We start from the raw sequence: 23,413 nt of genomic DNA on the forward strand, positions 1-23,413 counted from the left end.
GAATGACCTTCCCATCCTGCGCCGGTGAGCGCCAAACCCGCGGCCAGACCCCAAGGGTCCGCGCTTTCTCCCCTTCGCGTTCAGCATCTGCAGGCGGAACAGCCGACGTTTTGCAAACTGCAGCAGGAATCAAAATCAAAACAGCAAGGAGGGGCTTTTTAAAAAACTTGACGACAAAAAGAAAAACAATGCACAGCTTAGAAAAGTGTCCGTTCAAGGGACTAAGTAAACAGACAGAAGGTCCCCAGCCGTCGGCGGGTCCCACGCGGGCCCCGACGGCCGACAAGGCTTAGCTACGCGGAGAAGCCCAAGAAGTGACTTTGGAAATAAATCGCCTCCCTTTTCTTTGGTTTCGGTCAGGGTTTGATCTAAACACGAGCTCCCGCCCGCCCGCCCGCCAGGGCGTCTGCCAGGCCCTCACCCCCGCGCTCCGTGTGTGTTTTAGGTTCATTAGCCAACAACGCCCTCATCGCTTTACTGTCTCAAATCTGAGCGCTTCACCCGATGGTAGATGTTACTGTTAGAGACCCTACAAGGAGATTGTTTTATCTGTACATTTTTTCAGATATTTAACTGTATAAAAATGTTCATTTTACACAATATTTAATTAAAGTATTTCTTGTCTGTGAAACTTCACTTTGGGTAATTTTATGTTTTGGTTATTGAGCCGCCCACCTGGATGCACACGCGCGAGGGACCCTGGGGGTGTCGTTTGCGTTCCTGGGGTTCCAGAGCATTGTCTCGGCCGACACGGAGGGTTCGTGGAAGAACCGTCTACAAAGTGATCCCGCCTGCGGAGAGAGAGTGTGAGTTACTTAGATGGCCTGGTCCCACCTGTGTGTGTCACGCAGACGTCTGCAGGTGACGGTCACACACGGGCCAGTGGCCCTGAGGGACAGGCACCGTCACCAGGCTCACGGGCGTGTGGACACCGCTCACCAGCCCTGCTGCTTCTGAACCGCAGGGTTTGGCCGGCAGAGCAGATGCTCCTTGTGTCCCCATCCCGTGCTCCACTGGGCAAGGATCAGCTTTAGGAGAGCGTGGGGTGGGGCTGGGGATGGGGCGCAGGGCGGGCGGACAGCAGGGCGCCAGACACAGCCGCCAGCCGAGGTCTGACCTGAGGTCTGACGTGAGGGTGTGATGCCCCCGCCGACTCCAGGCCATGACAGGCCCCGGCCACTGCCCCGGCCGCTGTGGGCTGCACGCGGGTGTAGCCAAAGGTGCCCACGGTAACAGGAGCTGCCGAGGCCCGAATTCACATGCCGATTTCAGCTCCGGCGAGTTCTCCACACCCCGTTCCGTTTTATTCTGCGTTTGTCATCTCCTCCTCAATGAGAGGCGGTTCTGCATGTTTTGGCTCGCAGCTCTCACACATACACATACGTGTGATCCAAATTAGTGCTCACAAATGTCCCCTTAATTACTTGTTCTGCTGAGCAAAACAGGAAACAATTACTCAAAACATAAAGAAACTTGTGCCTCCCTCCTCCTCCTGCCAGTGCCAGTCGGTTCCTTTGACGGCATTTGTTTCAGCCTTAAAGAGGCAGCAAGGAAGGGCTCCGGGTACAAAGCTGCTGCCTGCCCACTCCCCTCCCCCAGGCTCCGTCCCAAGATGCGAGGAGGGGGGGGGGGCTGGGGACGCAGTTCACCTGCCTCCCTGCTCTCGGGCAGGAGCCCAGCCTGGGATGGGGGCCAGGGCCCTGCGTCCTTCCTGGGGAGAGAGAAGCGACTGTATGTTTGTGTTTCGAATCAGAAGCGAGAAGTGCCCTCAGAGTGGGTGCCAATTATTGTCAGGCCGCCTTTTAAGGTCTTTCAAGCTCTTAAAGATTATTCAAAGCACTCGAAATGGGCTTCAATCTAATGCCTCATTTCATTGCATTAAACAGCCCAGTTAATAAAGAATCGATATATTCAAAGGGCAAGGTTATCTTTTGTCTATAAGGGGTGGTGTCATTCTGCACCTTTTATAGTTCAAATGCTGAAAAAGACCTCATGAAATCCATACTCATCAGGCAGGTCACCGGGAGCAGCGGGGCGGCTGCGGGGAGAGGCGCCCCCCGGAAACCACTCCAGCCTTATCGCCGCGCCCTGCGCGCCAACGAGGCCGCGGAAAATGTCAATTTCTCATCAAGACAAGAGGCTGCGCTGATCGGCCTTTGCAGAGAATACACACAATTAGGAGAAGGCAGCCGGGCGGCGGGGCAGCCGTTTGGAGCACCCTCCCTCCCCCACCGAGAGCCCCCTCCCCACAGATGATAACAAGAGTTGTTGATAACTGAAGTGTCAATACGCCCGAGAGCGGCTTCTGAATGCGCGTCCTTGTGCTGGGCGCTCCCGCCGATGCCGGCCGATAAGGGCGCAGCTGCGGGCGGACACGGGGCTGGCCCTCACAATTAACGCCATGAATAAATCACACAAAGGGTCCGCTGCTTTAGACGCCGTGAGACAATCCCCCGCTTTACCCTTCAAGGGCTCCTTTTATGTGGGAATAAGGTTGCTTTTAATGAAATTTAAACTCATCAGAGGAAATCAAAAACCTCCAATCAGATTACAAATTGATTTTCTGGTCGTTTGTCATTTCCCAGTGTGGGGCCGCAGGTTTCCCAGGGAGTGGCGTGAGCGCAGCCCCGGCCGGGCTGGGGACAGACGGGCCGCTCCTGACCCTGCACACTCAGACCGGCTCTGACTCGCCCCCCTGCCGGTGGTTCTGCAAAAGTGAACCCACGACCGGAGTGGGTGCCATTCAGCTAGGAGGCCGGCCGAGGCCCCACCCGGGGACACCGCCGTCCTTGGCGGAACTGGCCGACGTCCAGGCGCAGCCAGGCCCACTGACGGCCGGCGGGCGCTCAGTGCCGGGGCTGCAGTAAGTCAGGGTTTGTGCCCACGCCCCGAGTCTGCTCTGTGCCACACCCACAGAGCCACCAGAGCCATACAGAGCCAGACGGAGCGCCAAGGGGTGCCACGGAGCCACACAGCCACGCAGCCACACACTGGGCGCTCACGGTCGGGGGCAGCGAGGAAGCAGGGCCAATTCCTACTCAGCCATTCAGTCTCAGCCCAGGTGCTCGTCCCTTCGCAAAGCCTGCCCTGCCTGCGGGGAGGTCTCAGGACCTGCCGCGTGTGCCCCCCCAAGCCCGGGGAGCATCTAAGGCCACCAGCCCCGCAGGGTCCTGCCCACACACCTGATGGGCGGGGCTTCCTCCCCATCTGCCCCTACATCAGAGGCACTGGCCCAGCCGAAGGTCCCGCGGAGCACCCGGCTGGCGTGGAGGGGCGCCCTGTCCTTCTGGAGAGACGGGGCTGGGGACGGAAGCGAACGTCATTTCTGATCGAGGTTGCCGAGACCATCTTGCATGAAACCATCTCTAAAGCGCGGCCAGTCTCCCACGTTTACGTGCAGCCAGTAAGCACCGCCCTCGCCCGCCCGCAGTCCCGGCCGGTGGCGAGCAGGACATCAGTCCCGTCCTCCCGTCTGTCCTCCCGGAGGAGTGCCACACAGAGCTGAGCTGGGTCCCCCTCTCTCAGGTGACAAAACCAGCTCAGAGCAGGCGATGGCTAGCCAAGGTCAGAGGGCTGGAAGGACCAGGCCGGTGCCGAGTGAAGTGTCCAGTCCGCACCCCCGGGCCCGTGCGCTGATGCAGGTCTCAGAGGCCTTCGGGAATTCAAGAGACAGACCATGGGGATGGAGCCAGAACCACGCTCCCTGGGCTCCCAGCCAAGGTCAGGAGGACACACGCCGCCCCGGCTCAGGGGGCCCGGTGCAGCCCGGCCACCTGGACAGATGGGAGCTGGCTTGTCCAGCAATGTTAGCTGCCGCCCAGGGGCCTCTCTTCAGGACACAGCCAAGGCCACAGGCTCACTGCCCCAGGGCCTCCCCACCACACCAGGGGACCGCCAAGAAGCCGCCCCCCACTCTCCCACCAGCGTCCTGGGGTCACACGTGGTCCACACCGAGTCCAGCAGCATGTGGGGCACGGGCAGGGGCAACAGGCTGAGGGGAGGAGCTGTGCGCATGGGGTAGGGACAGCACGCATGCAGGCCAGGACTGAGGCAGCACACAGGGCGGGGCTAGGGCTGAGCCGGCCAGGGCTCTGGAAAGCTGCTGCTACCGCCTGACCGTGGGGACAGGGTGCGGACAGAGGAAAGAGAGCGATGAGGACTGAGTCGGAAGAGGCCACAAAAAAGTCAGAGAGACCAAGGGTCAGGAGGGGGCGTGGGGGTCCCCCCTGCTGCCCCGTCAGACCGCTCCCGCCACTGCACTGATGGGGGCCATGCACAGCTCACGGCCCTGACGGCGGTGTGGTCGTTAGCCAAGACCAGACCTGGTGTTTCTGCCTACGAGACACCAAGCTCTTCGCCGCCTCCCCGTGCCACTGCTGGGGGGCCAAAGCCGGGCTGGCGCCCCGAGAAAGAGAATCTGCAACAATGACAACAAAGGGTCCACACTCCCAATATACAATGAGCTTTTGCAAATCAATAAGGACAGGCATCCTGAAGGAAAAGGGGCAAATTCACAGTCAACGTGCAGGGACAAGCGACCCAGAAGCTCAGGAGACTACACGGGAGCTCACTTGAAATGCTCTCAGATGAAAACAATGAGACCGAGTTTATTTTCCCTTATTTAATTAGAAAAGACTTTCCTTAAAAGCTCGCATCAGTCCTGCCGGTGGAGAAAAGGGCCTTCTCCCAATTGTCCACAGAAGTTGTAAGTGGCACAGTCCTTCCAGGAGCTGGTTGGCGTGTTTATATCCAGAGACTTACCCGTGTCCTTACCCACCGACCACGTCCACTTCGGGAATCGGTCTCAAGGAAATGATCGGAGCCTGGACAAGACTGTGAGAGCGAGATTGTCGCTGCTGTGCGTTTACCTGAAACACGGAGAAGAACCCAAATGTCTAAAACCAGGAATCACTAATTGAATGACTACAATGGAGTACTACCTGTTCCATTGAGACCTACATGTTATCGAGTTATAACTACAAAACTCTTAACCCGTCTTTATGACTTCACACTGTGACGCATATTGGCAACTGGGTGTGAAATGATGGACGTGCCGCAGGTCTTACCTGTGACACCAAAAGCAGGGGCCACAGAAGGAAAACGAGCTGGACATCATGGGAATCACAGACATCTCTGCTCCCACAGACACTCAGGAAGTGACAGACAACACGCAGGACGGGAGACACCTCCGGAAAAGCATCTATCGATCGGACACAGATCAGTGTCTAGACCACAGAGAGAACACGTATGGCTAATGAAAAGACAAATGACTCAACCTGAAAACGGGAAAGCGATCGGAACAGACAGTTCTTCAAAGAAGACATATCGATGGCCCACAAGCACATGAAAAGATGCTCCACGTCATTGGTCATCAGGGAAAGGCAAGTCAAAGCCACCGTGAGCTAGCGCGTCACACCCACCAGTGTGGCTGTGATGACAACGCCAGACAATGCCAAGTGTGGGCGAGGCTGTGGGGAGGTCAGAACCCTGTAGGCAGGGCTGGGGGGATGCGGCTGTGACCGCCACACCTCGGGGCTCCGCGCTCTGCAATTCTTTTCTTTCTGAAGGCATCGCTTCTTGGCATGTGGGACAGACCCTGCACCAGGCTAAGTGCCTGTGGGGGACGAGCCCTTGTGGGGGGCCGTCACCGCCCAGGGCGGGAGGGCCCGCTCCGGGTCCACAGTGGGGGCTGAGGGCGGAGGAGGTGGTAAGGGCGGCAGGCCCTGGGTCGCCTGTGCTCGCTCTGACCGGCAGCTCCGGGGCGGGCGGGCCCGTGTTGGCGGTGATGGAGCAGGTGATCCTGACCGTGGCTGCTTCTCCCAGAACTTCTCTAATCAGAATGGATCTGCTGTCAGGAAGCCTCGGCGTGAGCTATGGCCAAGGCGGTTTCCTGGACGCGCAGACCCGCGGAGCCCGGTGCTCGGCCTTCTTTTTTTTTTAGTCTAACAAGAATCAATATTTAAGATTATGCAATGTCCATGCCAGCCCGAGGACAAGGCTGGATAATTTACAATGCAAGGAATCCATTCTTTTTGAGAGGGGGAAGGGAAAATCAAGATTTAAGCTCTTCATCCTGGGCTGAACTTTCTCCTCCATTCTTAATGGCACCAGACGTAAATAAACCATCCATTTTGTTTTGTGTGAACCGCCTGTACTTGGCAGAGACTCTGAAAAAAACTGACGGGCCGCGTGAGACCCCGGCCGCGGGGCTGGGCGCCCCTGCCCGTCAGCACCGCCCACTGGCATGTTGGCCGCGCGGCCCGAGCCCTCGGAACCTGCCCTCGGAGTCTGGTGCCCCCACGACCAGCAGAGAAAGCCTTTTTATTGTCAGCTACTAATGGTTCTCGTGCCCCGTGATTTTAATGTGAAGATTAAATATTTATAAAGGCTCGTCAATAGCATCCCACAGCGGGTCCTCCGAAGCCGCAGCCGGGGCCCTGCTCGCTCGCACGGAGTCAGAGGTTGAAGGTCAGGCGAGGAGGCAGCAGCAGCTGCTGTCCCAGGGCCGGGCCCTTCGATAGGGGGCAGGGCTGGCTCCTTTGTCTCCAGTTACTGGGACCACTGGCCTCTGCGGCCTTAGACGTGACGCGCCAGGGGACCCGCCAGCGACCTCCCTGGACACTGTCCAGCTCAGGGGTCTCTGCAGGAAGCAGGGGCACCACCCGCTCCTGCCACCTGGACAGAGAGCAGCCAGCAGGCAGGACACTCCACACCTCCCCGGGCAGAGGGGTCCCGGGAGAGGCGCCCCGTCCGGCCGCCCTGGGGCCGCTGAGTTTCGGAGATGAACCCGGGGTCTGTGTGAGCTGTGAAGTGCTGCCTACGTGCGAAGGCTGTTCCTGTTTCCACACCTCAGTGGGGCACGGACGGTGCCTCTTTGAGCTCCGGGGTCAGGTGACCACTGTCCTCCCTCACAGCCAGCGGGGTCAGGTGACCACTGTCCTCCCTCACAGCCAGCGGGGTCAGGTGACCACTGTCCTCCCTCACAGCCAGCGGGGTGCCCCCAGAGAGAAGAGGGGCATCGAGGGCTCGAGGCGGACGGGCTGGTGTCCCCGTGATGCGGCCCTGCCCCCCAGACTGCAGGGCCCTCTGGTCGGGACACCTGTCAGCCAGGGAAGGACATGGATCTCCGAGACAGGACGCGAGGCGCCTGCAACCCTGCGCCTCATGGGGCACATCGATGAGGGGCATTGATCGCCGCCGGGCAGGCCTGGCGGGGCCTCCGCAGGGACAGAGCCGCGCTGCCCGGGAGGACCTGCGCCCCGGGGCCCGCGGCCGCTGCCTGTGCGACGGGGATGAACACACACTGATTCCTTCAGCGCCCTCCGAGCCCCGAGCACTCGTGCGCTCACCGGAAAGTGCCTGAAACCGGATTGAGCGGCCCAAGGCGGAGAATGAATCCCGCGTCACGGGCATCCAGGGCTGCGAGCAATGGGGAGAGACAACAGGTACTCCCCCCGGACACCGAAGGAAGGCACTTTGCCCCCTCCGCTCAGGAGCCCGCGCCGCTGGCCAGTGGGGCCCGCAGGTCTCCTGGGACCTGCTCCCCCCCGCAGTGGGCGCCCGCCCGGCCCCGCAGGCACAGCTGTGATGCCCCCCGCCGGCCACCAGAACACAAAACCGTTTCCGAAAAACGTTCTGCCTGGAAAATTTCAAGTTTGCAGGGAAGTCGGCAGAATAGAAACGGCACAAGAACCCCGATCACTCTGCCCAGCCTCGCGGACGGCGGCCAGCACCCAGCACCCAGCACCCTCCTGGGCCCCCGGGCCTGCGGGCGTGCCCCTGACCCGCTCGGGGGAACAGCACGCAGCCCGCTGCCCATCCCGTCACTCGGTGTGAGCTCCCCGAGCGACCTGGGCAGTGGTCACCGTGCTCCCGTCGTGTCCACTGACCCAGTAATGTCCTTCCCGACCCCTCCCCTGCCACCCGGGCCCAGCGTGAGCGGAGCCCGCTGGCTGCCAGGTCTCCTGAGTCCCTTTTCACCCGGAACATTCTCTCTGCCTTTGTCTTTTCTGACGTTGACGTTTCGGAAGGAAATGCCAGGATTTCACAGCAGTTTTCGCCCTGGCCTGCTGGGCTCGAAGGGTCTGCAGACACAGGGAGACCCGGCCTCGCCCTCCAGCGTGTGCATCACCACCACGGTGACCCCAGAGCCGAAGGGGTTCAGCCCTGGCTGCCCAGTGTGGGTGTGGGGAGGGCAGAGGTGCCCTCTGGAGGGGCCCCTTTCAGCCACCCGCTGCTTGGCTCACAGAGTCACGATGCAGGCAGCGCTCCCTGGGGGCGTGCAAGTGTCTGCGAGGCCCCCGGGAGCCTGGGTGCTCGGAGGACAAACTCCTGGCTGGGCTGCGCCCCAGAATCACTGATGAGCAAGAAAGCTGAGGAGCCCGTTTCACATTCAACGAAGAGCGACCTTGACCCAAGACTGATGCTCCAAGTCCATGGCTCTGACCCCGGGACTGTTCCCACGGAGCCTTGACGCCTCTGCGGAGCTGGGTGGGGCCCCGGGGAGCCCAGGGGAGCAGAGCAGCCTCCGGAAACAGCCGTCTTCTCATCGCCTCCTGGCTCGGGTAACGCGTAGAAAAGAGGGCGCGGGGTGCTGGGAAGAGGAACAAGAGGAGAGGCCACTGGACAACGAGGGGCAGGGACATGAGGGCCGGGGCCAGCACTCAGGACGCTCAGCCCCGGGGCCTGCGCTGACAAGGGGCCCAGAGCTCTCCCGGCGTGAGAAAGGGTCACAGGTAGGGGTGACGACTAAACGCGATGTGACATCTTGGATGGGATTCCAGGTCAGAACAAGGACTTTCGTGGAAACGCTGCTGAAACCCGGATGAAGTCTATGGTTTGGTTAGTGGTCCCCACGTCGCCGTCTCAGTTTTTGTACGTGGACCGCCATTACCTAAGACGTCCACGTGACAGGGAGCCGGGGCAAGGGCACAGGGGAACACTTTGTATTATCCTTGTAGCTCTCTTGGGTCTAAAATGGTATCAAGCCGAAAAGCTGCCACACACAGAAGACAGCAGTGGAGGCCCCGGGCACGCCGGAGCCACGCGACTCCGGCGGCAGCACCGGCAGCTCCTACAGGCCCTTGCTCCTTCTGCTTCTAGAAGTTATTCTAGGAGCTCAGCTCTTAAACCTCTTTCCAAAGATTCTGAAGCTGCTTAACACCCCACCATAAATCTCCTGCCGCTTAGGAAAACACTCGGTGCTAAGAAATGAACCGGAGCCACGTGTTCCTAGCCCGGGCCGCTGACGGAGGAACGGCTGCTGGGATGTATAAGAACTCCTACAGCTCACTATCGAAATGACACACTTACACATGCGCAAGGAGCAGACAGCCCCGTCCCCAAGAAGACAGGAAACCCGCCAGGACCCCCGGAGCAGTGTGCAATCCCACGCGTCACCCAGGAAACGCAACATCAAACCACCCGACTTCACCCCACACCCACAGGGGCGAAATGAAAGAGGGTGGCAACCCGAAACGCTGTATCTATTGCTGGCGGGTGTGCACAATGGCACCACCACTTCCTCGGAAACATGACGGTGTCCATGAGGATACGTGGACCTCCACTATGCACACGCCTGGAGAAACGCCAACACCTGCCCACGAAAGACTAGAACAAGCGTGCGACAGCAGCAGCTCAACGCTAGACACAGCCGTGCCCGCCGACACACAACACACCAGCAGCGGCGTATTCCTACGAGGGAGCATTAGCAGCCACGAAAAACGAGCTTGAACGCAGGCAACACCACCACGCTCAGAACCCGCTGAGTGTGAGAAGCCGACCGAGCGTCCGCGTGAGTCCCCTTGCAGGACGCTCACCCAGAGCCGAGCCGCGGCCACGAAGGCGCAGCCGGGCCTCCCGGGGGGCAGGTCGACTGGGATGGAAGTGTTCTCGGTATTTAAACATTTTTAAACTGTGGTAAGATAAGTATAAAAGTTGCCACGTTCGCTGCCTCGCTCAGTGGCACTGAGGACCCCTGCTGCTGTACATCCCCCACCCCTCCGGTGGATGCCTTTATGCCGTTTACATTCACCGTGCGTGGACAGGGGGGGCTGTTCCCACCTCCCGGCTGCTGGGACCCAGTGCTGCGGCCGGAACAGTGGGCCGGCATCAGGGCAAGTTCTGTATCCTGATCGGGGAGTTGGGAACACATCTCAAACCCATTAGGCGGTACCCTTAAAATCTGAGCACCGCCTGCTCTACACAGTCCCGAGCCACAGTCCTCCACCCCGTGCCCCGCCCCATCTGCGGGCCCCAGCTGGGGGTGTGGTGGGCCACCCCTCCCACCTTCCCACCAGGTCGTCGGGGAACGCCAGGATTTCCGGGAGATCTGGTGTCTGGGCCCAAGCCTCTCAGACCTCAGGCCTTTGTCTGGTCTCCCCAGGTCCTCAGTCTTTGCTGACCCCGCAGGCAGCCTGCTCCCCCTGGAGTGGCTGTACCCATGAGCGGTGGGCACGGGGCCAGTGGAGCCGTCCCCACGGTTCCCCACGCGGACAGCACAGACGCTCCCAGCGCTGGGGGCCGAGCCTGCGCACATACATTCTTGGGCACATCAGCAGCAGAGCTGCGAAGGGCGGGCGGCCCTCGGCTTCCCTGGAACACAGTCCTGAATCGCATTAATAAAGAGAAACAGTAGGACTCATGGCAAAAATAATAAAGCAGCGCTCGTTGGAGAGGAGGAGCCGAAAGCTCTCTCTGGGGGACCCGTGCCTACTCCTGAGCCAATTCTCTTCTGAAATAAGTTTGATCTGTCCTCAAAAATAATTAAAGCCGCGTACATTTCCGTGAAGACAACTGGAACAGGAGGCCTGGAGGTGAGCCGACTCCGAGCCTGGGTGCCTGTCTGCGGCCTCGTCTCAGGGGCGGACCGCACTCTCTCCGCCTCCGCCTCCCACAGGCTGGGGTGGGAGCCAGTTGTGGGCATCAGCTGTGCAAGCCCTCGTGTGGGCAAGTCCCAGCGTCCTGTCCAACTGAGCTGCGGCGTGACGTCAGGAAGGGCAGAGGGACCCCTAACCATTCCCCCCCCCGCCCGTGCTCCCCACTGGCCTGGCTCCCCGAGGCAGGTGGAGAGGAACTCGGACCTAAGTAAGAGCAGCTGCCCAGCCTGCAGCCACCGGAAGGCGTCCTGGGGGACCTGTCCCCAGTGAAGTCCACAGCCAGGCAGGGCACGGACAATGGTGGGCTCCAGAGCTGGCGGGCCCCCCAAAGCGCACGGGAGCCGTGAAAGGCTGGTCCACGGCACAGCACACGGCTGCCTCCCACTCACCCTGGGGTCAAGGGGCAAAGCCTCTTTCCACCCCAGGACCAACTGGGAGGGGCCCTCACACACCCACCTAAACAGGCTGCCCGGGGGCCGAGGTGGCCCTGGCTGTCCTCGGGTCTTGCAAGCACGTTTAATTCTCAGGGTTGGCTTTCAAAGCTCCTCTTCTCCTCCTCCGGACACTGAACGTTAAGGAGGGGCATCTGATACACAATGCACACACTGTCACGCTACTTCCTTAAAGGACATGCCCGCATGTGGATACGGATACATTCGCGTTTTGTAAATGTTACAACGTATACACGAACTATTACTGTCCGTGCCATCAGAACGCTGTTAGTCATGCTGGCCCTGCCAGGACGCCCGGCCTGTGGAACCGTAGCAATCCGAGGGTGCAGGCTGGAAAGAGCAGTGTCTGCGTAAAACCCACAGAAGGCTGTCTCAGTTAAAATAAAAGGACATGATTCAGTGTCGTGGGGGGCAAGTTACTGCCGTAAGCCCTGTCCTGAGGCTGCAGAGAGGAGCATATGGTGCCTGTTTAAAATTCACCAATTACACAGGAAGAGCCGGAGGAGCCACTGGCTGAAGCCAGAGTCCGGACGGGGGGCAGCGCCTCCACCCGGGGATGCTGGACACCACGGCCACGCTCGCACCACTCAATGCGAAGGGCAGATGCCACCCAAGGGAAATGCATGGCTGGGCAGTGAGTGGACGGGAGTCTCCAGAACTTCCACCCTGCAAGCGACGGGCGCAGCCTGTGTTCCCCAACGTTCCCTGGCCTAACGGGTTATTCTGGGGAGGGGGGCCCTGGAAGATGTGCTGGTGTTTAGGCGGGCCCACTTTCCAGCATCACCTTGGACGCTGTCTGGCTCTCACACAGCTGGCCCACACTACGCTTCCCTTCCAGGGCGCGGGCCGCTGGTCGCACCCGGAGCACCTGCATTTGCCACGCCATTCAACAAACCAGGGAAGACAGCCTCTCGCCCCTGAGCGAGACGTCAGGAAGCGATGCATGTTCAGAAAACAGCACAATTATCTCCCAAATCCTTTCCGGACACCATCTAGGTTCAGAGGTTCCTGGCAAAGGAGAGGGTGCCGTGTGGCCATTCACCGACAAAGTGACACCCTAAGGGACAAAAGCTCAAAGAGAGTGGCCCTCCGCTCACCAGATCAAAGCAGTGACTCTAAACATGAAATACAAGTATTTTCAGGAGACACGTCATTTTAAGTTTTGTACTTAAAGTGGGACCTTATTAAAATGTTTTATCTTACATTATTTCCTTTTGTATGCTAAATTAAAACCTCACGTTTTATTACGAAGAATTTAAAACATAGACCAAGCCAACAGAATAGCATCATGAGCCCTGTACACCTATGACCCAGCTTCGATACCCATCAAATCCTGCCATCCTCCTATGACCCAGCTTCGATACCCATCAAATCCTGCCATCCTGACTTCGTTATGCTCCTCCCCAACTACCTCCTTTTTCCAGGTAAAATTTACATCCTTTAAAACATACCAATCTTAACCACACGTTTGATGAACAAAAGAGACACTCCCTTAACCTACATCCCCATCAAGATACAGATTTTTTTCATCATCCAGAAAGGTCCCTCATGCTACTTCCTAGGTAACCCTCACACCACTCCAGACAGCTGGCTGCTGAAGGCTTTTCACCACAGAGAAATCTTGCATCTTCCTGAACATCATCGAAATGAAATGAGAGTGTGCTTCTTCACTCAGCATGTCCACCGAGAGTCACACACATTGTTGCGACAGTCGTTGATTTTGATTGCTGAGTAGTATTTCATTGTGTGACTATCCCAGAAATTGTTTACCCAATCCTCTGTTGGGTGCCATTTGGGCTATTTCCAATATTGGGTTATTATGAATACAACCACCACAGCCTTCCAGCTTGGTCCTTTTAAAGGTTGTTCTGGCTCCTCTAGATTCTTTGCATTTCCATGGAGTTTTAAAAGTCTTGCCAATTTTTATTAAATCTTGTGGGGATTATGACTGGAATTGCTTTGGAATTCTAGATAAATTTATAGAGGGTTGACATCGTAACAGTATTTATTTCCCAATCCATAAACATTGCCTATCTCTCCATTCATTCTGGTCTTCTTTAACTTCTCTAAGAAATATTTTATAGTTCTCAGTATAGAGAGCTTGCTCATCCTTCATTAAGTCTATGTCTACATCTATTTTGTCTTTTGAGTACATTACAAATAGTATTGCTTTTGAGTTTTCCACTTGTTTCCATTTGCTTGCTGACAGTATAAATACCACTGGCATTTTGTTTGTTTCTTTGCTTGCTTTTTGCATATTGGCCTGACACCCACGACCTTGCTAGACTCACTTTATTGGTGACCCTGGCTTGTCTAGCTCACTCACTAGGATTTTCCACGCACACGGTCAAGCCACCTTCCTTTCCCATCACCTTCATGACTTGTTTCGCTTGCTTCACTGCACAGCTGTCCTATGAGGTACACGCTGAGCAGAAATGGCGAGAGCAGACACTGCCTGGCTCCTCATCTGAGGGGAGAAGTACTCACCTTTAAGTATTTGTTAACTGAGGGCTTTTCACTGATGCCTTTCATTGGGTTGAGAAACTTCCTTTTTATTCCTAGTTTGCTGAGAGTTGTTTTAATAAGTGTTGAGTATTTTAAAATGCTTTTTTTGGCGTCTATTGAGATGATTTCCTTTATTTTCTCGTTTATTCTGTTAGGTGGCAAAATTATATGGTTTGGTTTCTGAACACTTAAACCAACCTTGCATTCCTGGGATAAAGCCACTTGATCACTGCTTTTCTTCACTAGTGTTTTGTGAAAGATTTTTTTTTTTTTTTTGCATCTATGTTCATAAAAGATACTGGTTTAGAGTATTTTTCTGGTAATGTCTTTGTCAGGATTTAATATAAAGGTTATTCATGTTTCAGATCTGCTTTATTCAAATGTTCACCACATGTGACTGAAATGTAACTGAAGCCAGAAAGGAGAAAGGAAGATAATGTCTTAGCAGTACTGTTATTATTGCATTGGGAAAACTGCTCTATTCAAAGGAGGGAAGAGAAAGAGCAGAATGAGAAGGGATGGTGAGGGCGAGCAGCTCAGAATTGACAAAATGCCCATAGTGGTTTTGGGGTTCCTCGCTCTCCCATTCATGATGCCTGACCATTAACTGTTCCTCAAAAGTTTTTCCTCTTATTAGATTTTTAGGTGCAACTACTTTTCCAGTTATAGTGGTAAACTGATATATTTTCTCAAGACAAATCCAATTAACTGTAGAAAACGTTGAAAGGAGGAGGCATATCAAATGCTATACGTGATAGATGGTATTTTAAAGGTGACTGAATGAAATAGTTACATTTAGCACCATTGGTCTTCTCAGATGGTACATCCTGAGGCCCCACTATGTGCATGAAGTGTCTGGGGATAAGCAGGCAGTGACCGGAAAGACACCGCCTGCAATCTGGCCATCTGCAGTGAGTGACTGAGGCGGCTCTAGCCCAGCACAGGGCTGGGAGGGACAGGGTGGGGACAGAGATGACGGAGGGGTGCACAGCAGGACCAGCAGCGTCAGAGGGAGGCGGGCAGGGGGAGCAGGAAGGAGAGGGGGAGGGGGAGACGGGCAGTGGTGGACGGAAGGCTGAGCCACCCAGGGCTTTGGGGAACTAGAGGTCTGCAGGCTGTCGCCCATCTTCTGGACCACCGGACGCCAAGGATCCCTGCGGCTCCTGTAGGGATGTTCCGTGCCTGCTCTCTGACCCACGGTGCGGGCTCTGCAAGCTGAGGCCGCAGCAGCACATAGCCACCCACTGGCCATTGCTGGGGTAACCATCCTCTAATATCAATGGCAGAAGAAATTAATCGGGGCCTGAAACTCGGGTAACTTCCTTAGGCACCAGCTCAGGGACTCTCTTGTGGTGACAACACAGGCAGGCTCCACGCTCTTGTCCGATTCGTGAAAACAACATTCAGGGCCCATTATGCCAAGTCCTCCGAGTCCCCTGGCTGAATCTGGGTGAGCAACTCCACGAGGGTAGATCCAGACCTGGCATGGACGGCAGGGGTCGGTGCTTTGTTCTGGAGGTCACGGGCACCTTCGGAGAAAGGCCGGTCTCATCACCTGCCCCCAGCACTCTGCTTCCAGAATCTGTATCCCACCAGCAGACTTGCGTGAGACTCGGTGAGAAACTTCCGGATCTGCCTCGACCTGGTCCATCTTCATAGCGTTTCTGTGGTTTGGTTACTGAAGGTCCTTTTCCTCACAATCTGCTCCCTTAGCACGCAAACCCCACTGGGGCAGGGGCGTCACCTGTCCTGCCCCAGTTACACCCCGAGACCCCAGAACAGGGCCTGGTCCGGGGCGAACAAGTGCATCCTTGCTGGAGGAATAAACTGATCCTCTGATAAGATGGCAATGGCTGGATTGTGTAGACTGGCGGTCCCTTTGAAAGGAGCCAGTTCAACTCCCTTGGGATGGAAGCTTTGGTCAAAAGGCCTGGCTCAGGCTCCCCCGTGGACAGAATCTATGGGTCTCGGCAAATGTTATGTCCAAGCCGCAGTCTACTGACGGTGAAGTGGCCGTGAGAGTCCTGGCCGTGCAGCCCCGAGGCCTGGGGAGGTGCCCGGCGTGGGTGAGGCGCCGTGCACGCGGGCGGTGTGGCTCTGAGTTTAATTCGGAGGGAAGGACCGCCCATAGACAACGTGGGTGCCCGGGGCCCCGTGCTCTGTGGAGAGGGTCGCTTGCTTGGGTTCTGGTGTGACTTCGTTAATCAGGCACCGGAGACGGGGGCTGTGGCCACAAGAAGCCGGTAGGGAAGCCAGGCCCTGGCCCACGCGCGGCCTCTCTGCCACCATCCAGGCCAGACCCCTCGCAGGGATGCGCCGCTCTGGCGTTGGCTCTGGTCCCGGGCACGCACTGCAGCCTCAGCACAGGCACGCTGTCCCTGTACCGCTTCCAGTGTGGGAACCGGGCGTGGGGACCGCATGGGGCACCAGCCCGATGCATGTGAGCTCACGCGCGTACGAGGTCGGTGCGGATCATCTACTCCGCGAAGAGATCCCGTGTTCACTTCAAACCCCGAGAACCTCAAGCGCCAGCTGCTCACCTCCGGGTCCCCAAGAACAGACTGACCGAGAAGGCGGCTCTGGTGCGGCCAGCTGTCCCCGGGGACAGGCCGGCTCTCCAGTGTCCGGCCACCCCACCGACAGTCACCAGGAACGGAGAAGGAAGAGGCCCCAAAGAGCAGGGGTTTTTTTTATGCTTAAAATCAAGTCCATCCACCAGGTGCCAACCACGTGGCCACTTGATTGATGGTGGCAAATAAGGGCTCTCAGTGCTGCTGGGAGCGCGCCTTCGCGGAAAGCCAGGGATGAATAAAAGATATGAGAGCGCATCAAACACAGCGCAAGGCCAGCGTGCGCAAGCAGTACATTAAGCATTATGGAGGCCATAAACGGGCACGGGGAGCTGGCAGCCGGGCCCGGGGCCCAGGTCCGCGGGAACAGGACACACGGACCCTTCCCGCGGTCCCTCACTTCTGGGGGAGCGCAGGAGTTGGAAGATCTGAGTAGATTAATTTCTCCCGCCTCATCCCCGCTAAATTACAAGGGCCCGGTGCTCGCTCCGCCACCGGTGCCCCCACCCCCCCGGGCCTGGACTCCCCTCCACACACAGCGCCGTGTCAACAAAAATGTGATAGTGACATTTCTCTCTCTCTCTCAATTACAGGCAGGCTTTTCCCTGCCAGCGTAAAATACATATTGTGCTCCGGCGAGGTGCATTGTACCGGGGTCAGCAGGAACTCATTGTCCTGCTTCAGAACAAGAATCCTGACATCTGTAAGATCCGCTGTAAATACTCCAAGTGGCGGAGACTCCGCGCTGGGCTGGGAGGGCAGGGAACAGGGGGGAGGGCCCGGGGGAGGGAGGGGGACAGGGACAGAGATGCTGAGGGATTTACCAGGGCTAACCCAGAGGCCTGGGCTTGCCTGGAAGGTTTTGCTGAATGTTTTGTCTGAGTTCAGGGGAAATGACTATTTGGCAAATGTCTACAAGACAACATCAGCTGCAGTGCCCACTGCAGTGCCCGCTGCAGCCAGGAGGCCCAGCAGGGCCAGTGGTGGGCCCGGGGTGCGGTGTGGCTGTGAGTTCCAGTGGGGGGGGGCACAGAGGAGTCTGTCCCCAGTGCCACCGAGCCACTCACTGGGCAGTTCGAATCCGTAACTGGAGCTGGGGTGGGGGTCAGCCTGCACAGAGATTTGGGAGACAGGCCTGCTGGGTGCCGGTCCCCCCGCAGAACGGCCGGCCTTTCAAGTCCGCGTGGGAGCAAATCAAAGGCGGATCCGACATCCAGCGGGAGCGGCTCTGCCCCAGAGGAGCGGCTGCTCTGGCAAAGGAAACTTGGCGACAGGCAGGGGCTGCGTGGATGACAAAAGGACCACAAAAGAGGGAGAGATTCTGAGGGAGGTTCTGTCCCCGCAGCGGCAAGACGGGAGGTCCCACTCAGCTTCTCCTTCCCCACCCGTGATACAGGACTGGGCTGCGTGTGTGTGTGTGTGCATGTGTGAGGAGGGAGAGGCTGTGTGTGTGTGCATGTGTGGAGGGAGAGGCTGCGTGTGTGTGCATGTGGAAGAGGGAGAGGCTGAGTGTGTGTGTGTGTGTGCATGTGGAAGAGGGAGAGGCTGAGTGTGTGTGTGTGTGCATGTGGAAGAGGCAAGAAGCAGAGTCCAAGTATATGTGTGTGCATGTCTATGTGCAAAGGCATGCATGCATGCGTGTGTGTGTGTGTGTGTGTGTGTGCAGGTCCCAGTGCATTTCCCTGTCCTCGCCAGAGTCTGTCAGAGGTAGAGCGGAGAGACTCCTGCCCGGGGGCTTGGCTTCTGCTGTGTCCGGTGCCGCCTCCCCGGGGGTGAGGTGACCACGGTGCTCCCCGAGGCCCCGTCCGGCGCTGACTGTGCCCCGCACCCAGCAATGAGTTCTGTTCCACCCGGACTTTCTACCCTGAAAGACAAAACCTCCTCAGCCGGCATCCTTTCCCTGTGGCCGAGCCAGAGCAGTGAGCATGTGATTTCAATTTGAAATTAAAAGTCATGTCTGAATAACAGAACGGCATTCTCATTTCCTAATACCCCGGTTTTTACTACTTTGCATTCAACTGTGAAAAGTCTTTTAAAACTCGGAACAGCAGTAAAACTTGAATGAATTTTTGACCCATTATTGCATAGCGGGTGCGCCTTCCAAGTCGGAGAGACTGCCAAGTTCTCCCCACCTAATATTTCCACTTTAATTGTGCCACTTGAGAAATTTACGTGCCTCAAAATATGGCATGAATCTTACGCTTATTGCAGTATCATTAGCAGCAACATTTAGGCAACATCTGTGTGCTATAGAACTAATTGAAGTAGCAGAAGTGGCAGCTGTAAATCCACAGGAAGATGGCAGTTTGCACCCAGCACTGCTGAGCTAGCTGCTAACTGTCAGCCTGTTCCCGCAATCTGCTCGCGAGGACCACGGCACAGGCTCACAATGTCCAAAAAAATACCGCGACGGGGCTAATGATCCTATTAACCACTTTGCCGCACCAATTTGGCTGTTTTTCCAGTTTCCTTGTTGAATTTCATTATAAATTTCTCCATTCCTGTAAAAAGTCCAGCGTGAGACGTGTCTGACTTTAAGCGACTTACCTGAGCCGAGAAACGTGTGTCTGGCCAGACCGAACGGAGGATTGATTTTTCGGTTATTTAATCATTCCGCTCCCCCACCACCAACTCCTTCCCATCGCTTAAACATTTTTATCACACACATCTCTGTAAAAAAAAAAATACCTTTAACATCCCTGGTAATGTTGATATTTAAAGCCATGGCATTTTCTTCCCACGGACATAACATTTTCAATAATCAATACAAGATGGCAGCCGTAATTTATTACCGGGAGGGGGTGGAGAGAGACGGTAGGACGGGCCAGGAGGCTCCGGTTGTTTCAGGGCCTGGGGAGCACCAGGGGTGAGCCCCCAGTTCACACATCACGGCCGATGCGTGGAGGCAGCCCCACACTGGGGCAGACCCACAGGGCACTGCCTGCCTTCAGCGCTGACAAAAAATAACAGTGATGCTTCCGCATGGAGAGCAAGCCAGCAGGAGTGAGCAATCCCCGAGGCCCCTCGTTTTGGGGGAGAAATGCGGGCATGGGAGCCAACGCTTTTACTCAGAATAGTCCCTCTAGTGAGCACCGCAGGCAGGAATGTCACTGACGCCTCCTCCAGGGCCAGCCCCGCGGTTCCCACTCTCGCTTTTGCGTGTTTTTGTCCGGCAGGGCGTGGAGGTTCCTCCCTCGCTGCCGGCCCTGCGGCAATAATGTGACCGGCATCTCTCGGAGCACGCGAGGGTGCTGGAAACACACAGAGGAGACCCCTTCAATCTACCAGGGCTGGTGTGTTTGCCAACAACCCGACTTCATTAGAAAATTGGCACGTCCGCCCCGCTGCCTTGTGACACGCCGTTAACTGCGGACATTTGCGGTCTTAATGCTCAAGGACTCAGGGACCAACTGATAAGGGAGGCACTGCGGGCCTGCTGACCCCCGCGCCCAGGGTGGCACGCCGCCTCTCCATATTGAAAATCAATAGCCACGTGACTGCGGCGAGGTCGGAGGTCTGCAGAATTAACTTCCTGGCGCTGAATTACGGACCCTCGTTTCTTGGTTTATTTTCTAACAATAACACATTTGAAGGGGACCCGGTTAGAAACCACTCAGGAGGCACAAAGCGAGAACCCAGGGCCGCAGGCTGCCAGCTGCCGGCGTCTCCCACCAGCTCGGTCCACGAGGGAAGGATGCAGAATGCTCCATCCGTCTGCAGCTTGTTCTTTTGTTTTTTAATGTACTTCTGCTTTAGTGGCCGAGTTTTAAATTGCACAGAACGCGGGTCTGGAAACTATCCATCCCCGACTTATCACAATGAGGCAGCTTAATACCAACACGGGTGCTATCCCCGCTCCTGGGATTTCCTTCTAACTGAGAAGCAAGCCCCCGGCCCAAGTGTTCGACTCGCTTCCTTTGGTAACTTCTGAATGAATCGTTCAGCACGGGTGTCCCGGAGCCTGGCCCCCACACGGAGCTTTACGCTCGGAAACACAGAAGCCCCCATCACAGGTACAGGGGTTCCATCTACTGATACTTCTATTCCCGAGTATGCTGAGAATTCACATTGATTGATTGGTTTTAAAGAGAACAAAATCCCAACACATAATAGCCCGAATTGGCAAATACTTACTACATCTATAATTTCCAGAGCAAAAACCAGTTAGTGAGCAGAGCGGGCCGGCACCCCTTTATGCGACCCTCCCAATGCCATGTCGTCCTCGTTCAAACTGCAGGAAGATCGGGCGTCGCGGGGACGGGCAGCTGAAGAGGTGGAGCAGCGGAGCAGCCTTGCAGAGAACTGGGGGCTGCGAGTGTGATCCTGCACTCACGCTCCCGGGCAGGCGGGAGTGTCTGCGGGTTTGGCCGCTGTGTGGATCTGGAACCCGCCAGCGCCTTCTCCGCCTCACGGAGCTCTGCTGGTCCTGCCTCGCCGTGAAAGGTTCAGGGACCTGCGCGTGGCTTTGTACCATCTCAGCGGTCACTTGGAAAGGCCGGCTCCCTGAGTCACGCCGGATCTTCCCCATGTTGACACGTTTCGTCACGTGACATCGAGAAGCTCCTGTTTGCTAATATCACCACCAAGCTCATCAGAAAGGTCTTTAAGGATCCAGAAGCTATAAAGCTATAGTGGCAGATACAAGTTTTTAAAAATTCTAATTTTTGTTCAAAAACATGTTTTTATCATCAGTCTGAACGGCCATTGTCAGCCGTTGTCTCTTAACGTGAGGCCTGACCAAGCCGGTGGCCATCGGGAGGGTCCCAGCTCCCGGCACGCATGGTCCCTCCTGACTCTCCCTCAGCTACTCCGAAGATTCTCTCCGGCCCAAGGCCCCGGTTCACTGGCAAGTGCTGTGCTGTAACCTCTGCTCTGGGCAGTGCGTTGAGGCCATGGGCCTGGGAGGTTCTGGGGGTGACAGCCCCTCAGACACCCTGCTCCAGGTCTTGCTAGGCTATGGGTCTGAAAACTCTTGGCCAAACCTTGTTCCCAAACCCAAGGCCTGAAGGCCGGGCGGTGCTGCACACCTGCTCGGACGCCTGTCCCCAAGAGGGGCCATGAGTGCCCTGGGACAGTGATGGGGGCAAGCATGGCTGAGAGGATGGGACTCCCATCGGGGGCAGCTGCAGAGCGGTTCAGGCAACTAGACTGTGCTGTTTGCAGACGGGGAGCATGGGCTCTTGCCCGGATGGGGCCAGGCCCCTTCCCGCATGTGCCAGCTGCCACGATGCTGGCACAGGCTGGCCCCTCTGGCACCAGTGCTTGTAGTGGGTGCTCCCAGCCTGCTCAACCAGGAGTGAGAAGCCCCCTGGCATGAAACTAGTTCAAGGGGGCTAACACCGACCATTTCTGGAGTCACCCATGGGGTCAAGAATCTGATTGGAAATAGGCACACGGCCGTACTGGACTCTGACCTTCAATGACTCCCAGAATTTTTCAAATTCTGGAATACTTAATATATGACAGCAAGCTGTGAAATGGTATTACAAGGACTCCAGTGAACCTACAACCCAGACCAAGAACTGCAACAGTGCATGGCAGCGGGTTGGTCATCCAAGGTGTCTGTGATAGGCTGCCCTCCAGCCTCTGCCCCCAACGCCCGTAGAGGGCTGCACGTGCGTGCATATGTTTATTTAAAGCGACATACATACTCTAGGCTTGAGAGCTTTATAAAATGAGTGCTGTATACCCTATGCAATCTCCTGCAACTTACTGTTTGCCCATCTGAATTCATTGGTGCTATGGCACAGAGCCTACGCACCGTTGTTGCTATGCCATGCTATGCCACGCTATGCCATGTGACCCACCACTGCCCGTGGACCGGGTTGCTGTCTTCCGGATGGATGTTGGGATGGAAGGCGCTGCTCCCGCCCTGCAGTGCCGTGCACGTGCCCAAGGCTCCCGGCTGGGGGATGTGCCTGGGAGTGGGGAGGGAGGGGAGGCTGGTCAGAAGCTGAGGGCCGTCCGCACTGCAGGGAAACACATGAGTGTCCTCAGTCACCGCGCCCAGACCAAGCTTGCTTCTCAGCATTTTAGACACTGCCCTTCAAACTCCTGGAACATCAACCCGTTAGTTCTAAGTGCGCACGGCCACGAGTGGGCTGCTCTAGACTTGATTCTAGAACAGTCAGGACTGGCATCAGTACCCGGGGATCCGCACTGACCCAGGGCTGAAGGCCTGGGCCCAGGTCTAGGCCTCATGACTTAAAAGCTGTGGGGTGTGGGGCACAGCACTCCCCTTCCCTACTCGGGGAAGGCCATGGAGGGTGTTGTGAGGATTGGGGGTTTTGACCAAGGATGGAGAGGCTAGCTTTTGTTGGCAATGCTACACACTTACCAAAATGCTTTCTGAAGATGCCCAGGAGACAGAAGTTTTCAGGGCAGAGCTGTGGGCACCCCGTCTGGGGAGCAGGGAGCCCGGCGGCCGGTTGAGACCATCCACCATCCCACAGCACTGGCTCAGGCTGTGGAGCGCTGGAGGGGACGCCGGGAGGAAGGCCCCGGCTGGTGCTGGGCAAGCTGGCTCTTCACCCCTGCGGGGCCCTGGCGCTTGGCCGTGTTGTTGGGAACACGCTCGTTATTTTAGAAGTTCAAGACAATTCTTTTCAGGAATGTCTTTTGGAGCTGGGGTGTCTCAGGTGGACCCGAAAGCTCAGCCACCAAACGCACACGCAGGCCACGATTTTCCGCAGTGGAGGCGACCCAGTCCGCTCGCTGTCAGGGGCCGATATCGCCTCCCTGCGCCGGGGCTCACGTTGTTTTTGGCTCAGGACTCGCCCCGTGAACCGGCTGCTGTGTTTTTCCAGTTGCGAGGAGAGCTTCCAGGGCGCTCTTCAGACCGTCATCGTCTGATCTGAAGTGTAAACACTGCCACCGTGGTTTAGAGAGAGATTAACGATTTGCTGACACCTCCACACACCCTTCGGAAGCGAGCCCCAATGAGCACTTTCCTCCTCGTGCCCAAGGACCCCGGGAACCCTGCCCCCATGGCGGCCGAGTGGCTGGGGAG

Source organism: Myotis nattereri (assembly GCF_964212035.1).
Source record: "Myotis nattereri genome assembly, chromosome: 13".
In the NCBI taxonomy this organism is placed as follows: Eukaryota; Metazoa; Chordata; class Mammalia; order Chiroptera; family Vespertilionidae; genus Myotis; species Myotis nattereri.